Source organism: Sorex araneus, chromosome 1 (assembly GCF_027595985.1).
Source record: "Sorex araneus isolate mSorAra2 chromosome 1, mSorAra2.pri, whole genome shotgun sequence".
Taxonomy (NCBI): Eukaryota; Metazoa; Chordata; class Mammalia; order Eulipotyphla; family Soricidae; genus Sorex; species Sorex araneus.
In genome coordinates this window covers 294371648-294384077 of record NC_073302.1, presented here as the reverse complement: position 1 = coordinate 294384077, position 12430 = coordinate 294371648, and positions in this window count along the sequence as shown.

The window sequence follows — 12430 nt, the reverse complement described above, 5'->3', positions numbered from 1 at the left end:
TTTTGCTCCTGACCCCACCCACAAATCTAATTTGTTTCTCTCTATATTTCCTCTTAGGTCTCTCTTACAATCCTTCAGAATATCACTAAAAATTACAATTTAATGTAAAATTTTCTTGCGAATGTACTTACTCAGTATCTTCCTTACTAGTTGTGATTGTATTCACTACTGATGTCCTGTGCAAAACAGAGCATCCAACACAACCATTCGATCAATGACTATTCTTTAAAATTACTCATACAAAATAAAACATAATTATTATCTAGGCATCATTTATGTTGTTTGCTAAAAAAATTTCAGTATTTTGTATCAATAACCATAATGACATATTTTCTGTATATTTGGCTTTTACTCCAGATAAATCTGCACTGCATACAATTTTTTCAGCACTCCAACCAAATTTTCACTGCCTTCCTGAATTTAAATGTCAAAGTTGTTTCTTGTATTTTCTTGTATCCTTCTGTAGTTGAGGTACAAAGTCACTTAAATTCTTGAAAGAGAAAAATCGAGGTGAGGGCTATCTTTGTTGAAACTACCCAGAACTGATATTTATTATCTCATGACACTAAACAGCAAAGTTTCCCCCTTCCCACCAATACCTCCGACACCTAGATCTGCTTTGTCTTAACCTTCTACACCTGCTGGTTCTCCAAAGTTGTGTTGCTATATTTCTCACCATGCTGCCACTTGCTTCTTTATACTTTTCTATAACATATGTTACCCAGTATCCTCATTTTCAAATTATTTTCATCAGCAAAATCTCATCTCAAAAGTCACTCACAAAAAGTTGAACATCGAGGCTGGAGCAATAGCACAGAGGTAAGGTGTTTGCCTTGCATGTGACCGACCCAGATTCAATTCCCAGAATCCCATATGGTCCCCCAAGCACTACCAGGAGTAATTCCTGAGATAAGAGCCAGGAATAACCCCTGTGTATCTCCAGGTGTGACCCAAAAAGAAAAAAAAAAGTTGAAAATCCTGAGCTAAATCTCCATTAATGATATACAGTGCTATTAATGAAGTTCCATTAGTGGAGAAATAGAATTTTCTAATGTATAGGTGTCCTATGCTACATATTAGCAACACATAGGCTCATTCAGTTTTCTTCAAGAAATGTAATTCTTCCACATCTCATATAAAAACTCATGTCTATTACACCTATTTTCACACAATAAAAAGACACAAGGCACCACAGTGCCCACACTAGAGGTGATACAGTGACAGACTTTGACCTTCAGTTTTCATGATACGATACTATAATACCATACTTCCCTGGTTTCCTTCATTCATAGACCCTGTTCTCTATTTTAATTGACCTATAAGAGTTAGTTCTAAGAACACGTCTATATTCTTCTCTTGCCATATGTGATTTCCATTCATTGTTTAAAACATGACACAACTGTAATATGTGTCTACCTCTACTCACTAAATTCTAAAACTTAATTCCAACATCCTAAAAATTATGACTCCAACTACAGCTAGTGGCATCTGAAAAATTTCACAGCTAATCAAAGTTGTTGCCCTCGAGATCAGTGACCATACTCAATCCAAGGTACAGCCAATCATTTCAATGCATTAACCAAAAACTTCCATCCATATTTGCTTATCTCCTTGCATATTTAATCAAGTTTAGAGTATGCAATTCAAGTTGCATCATGAATCTACTTACCTTCTCTAACACCCAAACGCTGCACCATACCAGATCAGTGTTCCACCTACATATACATTCAGGTCCTGATTACCCTGCTGTAAAGAGTAGCTCTCCATAACCTATTTTCTGTGGAAGGAGTTAGGTAGATTTAAAGAGAAAAGCCAGCATCTTCTTACTTGTGACCCTTCAATTGTTCTCTTTTGTTTTTTAAATTAGATCACGATGGTTGATCAGACTCCAAGAGATATAAACTTGCCTTTGATCCTCATTTCATCTGCTAGAACTGTTTCCCTTCCTTACTTTATTTTAGCTCCAGCAGCCTTCCCTGAGACCTGGACTATATCATTATCTATCCTACCCTCTCCTTAAAATATTCTAGTGTGAGAACAAAACACTTTACTATGGCAAAGTGCTTGGTGTTGAACTTGTAGCTTTACTTCCTTGTCTTGTTTATAATGGGCAATTGCTTCTGTTTGTCACTACCACTTTCTCAAAGTCAGGATTGAGGTCTTTTTCCCCCATTGTCTCCTAAAATGTTTGCTGTAGCACTGTAGCACTGTGGTCCCGTTATTCATAGATTTGCTCAAACGGGCACCAGTAACATCTCCGTGGTAAGACTTGTTGTTACTGTTTTTGGAATATCGTATATGCCACGGGGAGCTTGCCAGGCTCTGCTGATGAATGAAGAAATGGTGAGGAACCAATAACAGAATGCCTTTGTCCATCCTTCTGGGCTTTCCTAGCTTTCGAAAAAAGTTCATCACCATCCATCCTCCTTCCACCACTATTATCATTCAGTTGAGTTTGTACTAAATAAGAGCCACTAAATCTGAATTCTACCTAGCTATTTAATCCATTTGTAATCTGAAACAAAAAGTAGCTCTCTTGAAGTTTTCTTTCTATGTAAAATACAGGAGTTGGAGTAGATTTGTAATCTTTGAACATTCTAAGTGAAAGAAAATTTTCAGACAAGACTGTATATTTATATCAGTTATACATGCATCATTTTAAAATGATACTTCCTGGGTTTAATGGATGTGTGTTCTTGGATGCCTGTCAATCAGTAAACTTCTCTGTCCCTAACTCTGGGGAACCCAGAGGCACTTCTGTTGATGCTGAGTATTCTGCAAGGCCCAGTTCAAAAACCACTGGACTCCGAAGTCTCTAAAGGCCCTGGTAGATCTAACATTTCATGATTCCAAGTCTGAAATAAACAACAGATGTTGCCAAGCAAAAGCGAATGAAATGTATTCATGTACTTCTTTAAAAATTAAATGGAAGACTTTTCTCCCCTGTAAAAATCAGGCAAAATTCATTGCTTGGAATTCTGTCAGAATATACAAAGAGCCTTTTAAATGCTAAAGAACATTCATAAATGACTTTGTCACAAAGTGTTATAAGATTTTGCAAAATTCAGCTCATGTAGGTTTTTGCTGACTTGAAGTGTTATTGATTAGAAAATACCTTCTACCCTCCAGGCCCTCTGTGCCTCGGAAGGTTTCAGATCCAGGAACTGGAGTCGGCTCACCTATGTACTGGAAAGGTCAACCCACCATGGAAACCCATTAAAACACGCGCACACATTCACTCAGCTCAGAGGTTGAGAGTGGCAGATCCAATCTCACCCAGAGCCACATTGCAGCCTCCAGGAGGCTGATGTAATTCTCCTGTGACTCTGTGGTTTAAATGGAATTGATTATTTAAAAATATTAGATATGGCACTGCTTGCCTTTTCACATTGCATTAAGCATTCCCATACATGGATCGAGAAACTAAGTAGACAAATACCTAGAGTTGTACATATTGTCCCCTCCCTCATACATATGCATGTGCACACACCTGCACATGAACAAACATGTAGAAAGAGGAGATAACAGTATTAATGGCTTACATATGCCTGATGTCTAACATTTATAAAGCACATTGATAAATAGTTTACCCAACTCTCTACTCAGGAACTCTATAGGCTAGGGATTTAACAGTTACTGTGTATTTTTTCAACAAGTGCACTTATGGTCAACACCTTGCTTAACTCTTTCTGAACTTCTCAAGCAAAGAGGAAGGCTCTCAAATGCAGGGTTATAATGCTCACAGGACAGATTTGTAAATAAAATCTAGAACAAGAGGCTGTTGAGGTTCATTTTCTTTCTCTCTCAAACAAGTTTGGCTAATCTGAAAACTGAAAGTGGACTGCCTTTTTGCATAAAACTTTGTTCTGTTTGAGAAGATATTGTTTCAAGGAGATGGTTTGTTTTTGTTTTCTCCCTAGTGGTAGAACTAGGTTCTTAGATTTTCACTCATGCCCAGCATCCCTTGAGTCAAGTGATCCCATTCATGAGTTTCTAGGTTAAATCACAGCTATAAACTGGGTCAAAGGTGTCATTGATGATCTTGACTCTCAGTCATCCCCACGTTAATCCATTGTAAGATGCTTCTGGGATAAAGGTTCCAACCTCCTCTAAACATCACATGTTCCCAACAGAATGTTTTCTCATCCCTTACTTTCCAATTCCTCTGTTCCACTGGACATTGTATCTCCTCTTTAATGTGATAAGATATATGACCTTCCTCCTTCACTCCTTAATTTACATCTTGCAAGATTAACTGACTAGTCTTGTAGGAACAAGAGAGATGTGATGATTAGCCTTAGTGGTTTAGGAATTTTATACTGCTGGGTCTCATTAATAGGATATCAGCCAAGAAATTTCATTCACATATAGCCTGAGCCCATCGTGCAAAGCCTCAAGAGTCTGCCACAGCCTGGAAGCTGTGAAAGCGATCCCAGATTAAGCTGTTCCATGAAAAAGCAATGAAAATCGCTCAAGATAAACTACTAGTCCTGTAACTAAATGATACTGAGCTTCCAGGGAGGAAAAAAGATAAATGATTTCCTTGATTACAAACCTCTCACTCTTGTAGAAAACCTATTCTCCAACTCTGAAACCCTGTTATTGCAGGAGCACCATCTGCCACAGGCTCAGCTCTGATGAAGAAAGAGTTCAATAAAGTGGTGATGGATTTGCTCCCTGGCTCCATCCATTTTGGGGACGGGGGTGCTCCTCCAATTACTTTTTGCAGCAGCATGCCTTTTTCCTGTTGCCATTGGTCCATGTGGAAGGTTAGTTCTAGGAAATAGAGCAGGCGAGGAAATGTAAGGAGATGGCCCCCCACATACCCCTCTCTCACCTTGTAGCTCCCAATATAGCCAACAGTTTTTCTCAATCTACCCATGAATGGAATGAACCAGAGGTGCCAAGCATTCTCTAGTACAGAGCTCCAAATGTTGTGACTATGGACATCTGTGTGTTTCTAGACTAGGATGTTCTAATGTGAAGTTCTCTCCAGAGACAAGAGGTTAGACAACCTGCCTTCTTGTGTTTCATGTCAGGACAAGAATAGGAGATTTGACTCCATTTTGACTTTAGAAATAAGTTTGAATCCTACTTCCATCACCCAGGCTGGGGTTCATCGTGAGGCAGAGTATAGATGGGATCCTATTGTCTAGGTAAATGTGATACCCATAAGCCTGTAAATTGTTGATGCTCCTGCACAACTCTGTCCTCTCCTACCTTTATACATCTCCCGGTCTAATTCTTTGGTATACTCCATTTCTGGCCATTCCCTCTAGAGATCAAATAAGTCCCTCTAGTAGAAAAGTACAATGACAGAGTCAGAAGAGAGCGGAAGCTGAGAAGAGGGAAGTGTGGTTAAAGTCGCAGTGATAATAGCAAACACGACTGGAGGGGAAGTGAAGAATCTCTTTCCCCGTTGCCTGGAAACAAGCACACTGAACCATAACTTTGTTGGAAATATTTTCCATAACCAAACCTGTTGGAACAAATAATCTCACTAGGAATCTCTTTGCCACTTGCCACTTCTGAGGGTGAAATATAACATGAGCCATGCCATTTGAGTCTTGAAATATGAGTGTCTAGAGCACATCAATATATTTAGAGTTAATAGTAAACCAAATTTTAAAATGATACACAAAGATATATTCTCAAAAAAGCCATAAAGCCTCAACATAAAACTACTCTTTTATGTATCACTAGAGCAGTAGGTAGAACTGGCTGAAACACCTTCAGTCCTTGGTCTCCTGAGACACCAGTTTCTGCAACTCTAAATTGAAGCAGATATATTAGCTAAAATAAAAGGAGCCTTCTGAAGGTAATATTCCATACACTATAACTTATTTTTAATACTTTAAGAGTCATACTTCAAAAGTGCAGATGCAAACACCCACACATGCAGACTCACCACTGTGCCATTTGTCACTATTATTTTCTGGCATGGAAAATGCATCTTGCTCTTTGTCCTCACACTGATATTTTGATCAGAAACACATTTCCAGATCCTGGCACTCAGGTGGTGGATATATTACAGCAAAAGTGCAAGAATAAAATGATAACAGTGGCACTGCTCTACAAACTTTTTATTTATGTAACAATTTTTAATTAAAAACGATTATTAAAGGACACTCATGGAGAGTCGTTGAAACTTTAGTGGTGGTAAAAGTATAATCACTTTGTACATCAGAACCATAACCATAAATAGTATTACGATTATGTTCCCTAGACTAGAATGAAAACCAAAGAGACACACCTTCAGATCTTTGTCCAATATAATTCCACCTCTAAATGGTGAATTCATTGCCAGAATGCAAGATTTCTTAAACCACTGGGTTCTGAACTTTACAAATGTCTCTCCTACCTATCAATGTGTGTCCTGAATGAATTGCTAGCAGCCACTTTCAAATATTCCCACTCTGAAGAATTTAGTTTGGTCCTTCTCCATCTCTTCTACTTCCTGGGAGGGGTGAGGGAATGGCATCATAGTGTCAACCAGAAATTAGTAGCCAACAGACAAGCTGTTTCTCTTAAAGTTCCTGACTTCCTCAGCCTCAATTTATCTAATTACAGGTGAGTAACCAAACTCACCTGTAAGAGCAACACAGAGTCTCTTGCCCTCATGCCTGGCTGTCGTCACTGGGGCCCCTCGGAGAGGGTGGGTTGAGTTTCCCTCCCCACCCCAAGCAGAGTCCTCACAGCAGAAGACCTCCAGATCCCAGCCACAGCCATGCTCAAGGCCCCTCTCCACGCTTCCAGATGAGCCTCACGCATGAAGGAACTGGCAGAGGAACCCAGGTATGTGGGACCCGGGCTGAGATCTCCAAGCCTGGTCAGATCAGGACTAGGCCTCTTCTGCCCAGATCCCCCATTTTCCAGTAGTTAGGCAGTCATACCCAGAAACTGCCCCTGGCGCCGTGTAATCCCATCAATGGCCAACATCCAGAGACTATAAAACCAAGCTCCCAGAAGCTTATAGCTTATAGCCTAGTTCTCCCTCTCGGAGAACCTGGCAAGCTACTGAGAGTTTTCTGCCCAAATGGGAGAGCCTGGCAAACTCCCCGTGGCATATTCATATGCTAAAACCAGTAACAATGATGGGTCTCATTCCCCAACACTGAAAGAGCCTCCAATGTGGCACCGTTGAGAAGGACGAGTAAAGAGAGGCTTCTAAAATCTCAGGGCTAAGACAATGGAGACATTACGGAGACCACTCGAGAAAATTGACCATCAATGGGATGATGATGATGATGATGATAGGTGAGTATATGAATACTGTCTACCCCACACCTCTATTGTGGAAAACAATTAAAATAACTAAGAACCCTGTGTACAATAAGATACAGGCTATAGAAAAAAGTCTAAGGCAACCTCTGATTTTAAGAGATATTGATGTTTTCCATTCCTGAATGTCTCTGTTCCGTAATTAAGTGCAATTCTACCACTGATGTACAAAGCATGGCCAGGAGAGAAAGGCAGAGATAGCTGGAACCAATCCCACAGAAAGAAAAGAATCCAATTGTCACAGTACCCTCATAGTGAGACATATACTTGTTTATGACATAAGAAACAGTGATTCCTCTCTTGTAAAGCTAGTAAACACATCAAAAATGTGACAGAGACCTTTTACCAAGATAGTTATTTGGCATTTACTTATGACAGTAAGAAACAGATTACACAAGATTCATAAGAAGCGTGATTTAAGTTTATATTTCAACTTGGCAAGACAATGGCATCCAGAGAGCTGGTCCAAACAGAATGTCAGCCTAGATGTGCTTGCAGATGTACTTCCTGGATGTAATTACATTGGAATCAGTAGACATTGAGGAAAGAAAATTGTCCAAATGAATGAGGATAAGCCTCATCCAAGCAACAGAAGCCCTTCGAAGCAAAGACAGGTTTCTTAAAGCAACAGCAATTTTGCTTCAAGCTTACAACAGAGAAATTTCTGTGCTTTCAGAATCAAAACACAGTATTGATGTCTTCCTGAACTTCTGGCCTGCTCGTCTGCCCTATAGATTTCAGACTTGACAGCCTCACATCACAAGTCAATTTTAGAAATATTTATTTATTTCTCCTCCCTCTTTTCCACTCTCTCCTTTTTGCTTTTTTTCTCTCACTTTTGGTATAGATGCATGAATAGCTAGTTAATAGATAAATCTATAGTAGATTGGTATAATATTAATAAGTTATAAATTATAGATATATGTAGATAGATAATAGAATATAGACGAAAGATAAATAGATGTATAGTGCATACTATTCATCCTTTTATTCTGAAAAGCTTCACTAGCATAAGAAATGATCACAAATATGACTTGAATATAAAACTATGTTTTATAGGTCCAAGACAATTAAATATTGACAATTCATTTAGACCATGCACACAAATTAATTAGAAAATAAGAAGATTCAATGTTTGATCTTTCTTCATTGTGGCTAGTGGTTTCTTCTCTATATAACATTTTAAGCTTTAATTATCTAAAATCAGTGCAGAGTATTTTAAAATCCTAAACCTATATTGAAATATGATCACCTAGAGTCTCTTTTTTCATGGTGTCATAAAGTCCTAGATAAATGAAGCCCCCATAAGCCATCCCAGACCTCCATTCTCCCTCTGTGGTGTGGAAACGGTTCCCTTCCCCACTCCTGAGCCAAGCTACACTTCCAGGAATGTCAGAGTTGGTGACCTGCACACCCAGGTCTATGGGTGAGGAAGTGCTGAAGGACGTTCCCAGCAAAGTGCTCCCCTCGGGGATAGCCATTAGAGAAGAGTACCCTGGAAGAATGTTCAGAACAGACCTACAAGATAATGTAGGAATCTGCTAGGAGAACAAGAAGAATGATTTCCTGGAAGAAAGAAGAGGCCGTGCACGGCCTGCTGTGGAGAACAGCTCTCTTGGGGGCAGAAAGAATAGTCTAGTGACAGATCCTCAGAAAGTTTTGTTTGATTGTTTGTTTTGGGGGGGCCACACCTGGTGATGCACTGGGGTTACCCCTGGCTTGGCACTCAGGAATTACTCCTGGAAGTGCTCGAGGGACCATATGGGATGTTTGGGATTGAACTCAGGTCGGCCGCGTGCAAGGCAAACGCCCTCCCCGCTGTGCTATCGCTCCAACCCCAGATCCTCAGAGAGTTAAGCACAAGTGTTTCCACTCACTCAAGCCTACTTGGTTAGTAGAGACTTACTACACAAAACCACCACTTCAAGATGCATGTGAAACAGCCATTTTATTATTAACTTTATTATTATTTTTGGGGGGTTGGGGAAGGACACAGCCAGCGATGCTCAGGGTTACTCCTGACTCTGCACTCAGGAATTACTTTTGGCTGCATTCAGGAGACCAGACGGGATGCTGGGAATCGAACCTAGGTCAGCCACATGCAAGGCAAACACCCTACCTACTGTACTATCGCTCTGGCCTTATTAGTAACTGCTTTCTGTATATATATATATATATATATATATATATATATATATATATATATGTATATATATGTATATATATATGTGGCAATAAAATATTGATTATTGATGTACAAAAGATTACCACACCGTTACCACCACTGATGTTCCAAACACCCTCCACCAATGTCCTACTGTCACTTCCAGTCTGCTTATGCCCAGTCCACCAATCCCTTACTGCACTGTAGTGTAATATGGAACCCAAAGTCAAGAGTTTATCATCATTTTGTTTTGAAATGATATTTTGAAAAACAAAATATTCCCCCATTTTGTTTCTCTGCCTACCAACGATGAGTGAGATGATTCAGTATTTGTCCTTCTCCCTCTGAATTCTTTCCGTTAACATGCAGCTCCATTCAAGCTGCAGTGAGCAATAAGATTTCATGAGTATCATGTTATTTCATAAGCCAGTTTCCTTATACATTCATCCACTGGATGTTTGAGTTGTTTCCATATCCTGACTGTTGTACCAAGTACCACAGTGAACATCACTGTGTACACATCTTTTCAAATTCGTATTTTTGTATTTGGGGGCGAGATACCAAGAAGTGGAATCATGAGTCAAATGAAAGGTCTAGATTTAATTTTTTTAAAATTTCAAACTGTTGTTCATAGAAGGCAAACCAGACAAAAGAGCTATCAGTAGTGAATAAGAGTTCCTTTGTCACCTAATCCTCACCGAGATTGGTTGTTTCCAGTCTTTTTAAGATATCCCATTCTCAAGAGGATTCTTTTTTATTTTATTTATTGATTTTTAGTTTTTTTTGCTTTTTGCTTCACATCTGGCAATGCACAAGGGTTGCTCCTGGCTCTGCACTTAGGAATTACTCCTGGTGGTGCTCAGGGGACTATATGGGATGCTGGGAATTGAACCCGAGTCTGCAGCACACAAGGTAAATGCCCTACCCTCTGTGCTATCACTCCAGCCCTCAAGAAGATTCTTAAAAGTAAGTGTTCATTTCTATCTTTACAAGGACCACTGGCTTGGAGCGATAGCACAGTGGGTAGGGCGTTTGCCTTGCACAAGGCCGACCCAGGTTCAATTCCCCTGTCCCTCTCCAAGAGCCTGGCAAGCTACCAAGTGTATTCCGCCCACACGGCAGAGCCTGGCAAGCTACCTGTGGCATATTCAAAAACAGTAACAAGAAGTCTCACAATGGAGACATTACTGGTGCCCACTCGAGCAAATCGATGAACAATGGAATGACATCATCAATGGGTCCTGCTGAAACATTATCTGCCCTAGAGAATAGGTGTTCTGCTATTGTTATTGAACCTTTTAAGCTTGGATTGTTACATTGTAGTTTCCAGGCTCTGGCCCAGCCTAGTCTGCTACAGTGCAGTGCTACAAGGACCACTAAGGCAATATTAGAATTTCTCCACAATCACATACACACACACACACACACACACACACACACACACACACACACACACGGTACAGAATTCCCTTTAGTATCTTCCAAATGCCTCTCCCAGGCCCTTTAAAAGACAGGAAGTTATCCCTTGTAGCAGCTCCCACACCTTCCATCAACCCTTGTCCCGTAATAACCCCTCAGGCAATTCCCTTGCACACTGAATCTGGATGTGACCATCTGGATCTGGGCATCGCGTTGTCACAGAGACATCAGCAACCTTGATAGCAGCAGAATCGTTCAGGTCTACCTTCTCTTCATCTCCGTCTTCACTTTGAGCTCACACCTGGGTTGTGTTATTGCAGAGGACCAGGGAATAGACGCTTGTTTCAGTGACTTCGGCTGAGGCCCCAGGCGTGAAAGAGGCCAGTAGCAATAACAAAACCGTTAACCCAAGACCGAGTAAAAGTGAATTCACATGGCTGGTCCGCATTGGATCCGCAGGCCCCAAGTCCCACTGCCCAGGAAAGCTCGTCTCCTGGGTAGCTCTCGGGCTCTCTTCTGTAGCTTGCTTCTCACCAAATCTGCCCAACTTGAGTTTTCCTTTGTCAAAAGCCTGCTTAATGCTTACACCATCCTTTTCAGCTTTCTGGTAACAGGAGGATTGTTGTCATGTTATGAATCTAAAGGAAGCGGAACAGAGCTCAGACAATTCCCACGTGGAGCGAACTGATAGAGGACACAGCAAAATGAAGCGATGGGAAAGGGCCCTTGGAACACTGAGGATGGCGAGATGGGCCCGCTCAAGGGAGGGGAAGACCAGGGATCCTGGGCAGGAGGAAGGAGCCAGGCGGGGCTGGTTTGAATCCAGAGCATTCCGGGAGGGAGGGATAGTCTGAGGGAGGCAGAAACTTCGGGAGGCAGGATGTGATGCGTGAACCACACACCAGATCTGGTGAGGCTGCTGGCATCTGAGAGGAGCATGAGTCACAAAACAACATGTCTAGGAATGCTTGGCACAGAAGGGTCTGCAGACCGAGCGCAGAGCCAGGGACTCTGCTTAGGCAGAGTGGGAAAGCTGCTCGAAACTTCCACCTGGCTGACAGCAGAGAAGCCTGAGTCATCCCTGAGTCACCACTGGAAACAAGGGTCCAAGCCGGGGTCCCCGAGGGGCAGCGGGCGGTCACTCTTTCTAGGGCCCGGGGAGCAGGAACAAATGATAGAAACTGGCTTTCGTGGCCCGGGCTTGACGTCAGTACACCTTTTCAGGGTGATTTGAACCACTTTAACTATTTAAGTATTTATTCATTTATTTATTTATTTATTTTTATCATTGCTTTGATTAGGGCAGGCCATTTTTATTTATTCTTTTTTTTTACATTTTTTTAAAGAATCACCATGAGATACTAGTTATAGATTTACAAACTTTTGTGACTCTGTTTCAGTCATAACAACGACAGAGTACCCCTCCCAGTATCCCTCCTGCCACCCTCACCCCATCCCCACCTCCACCTCCACCTCTGTGGAGTAAAGGCACACTACCTTTTTCTACTCTCTCTCTCCTTTGCGGTGTTATGGTTTGTAATACATGTACTAAGTGGCCATCATGTT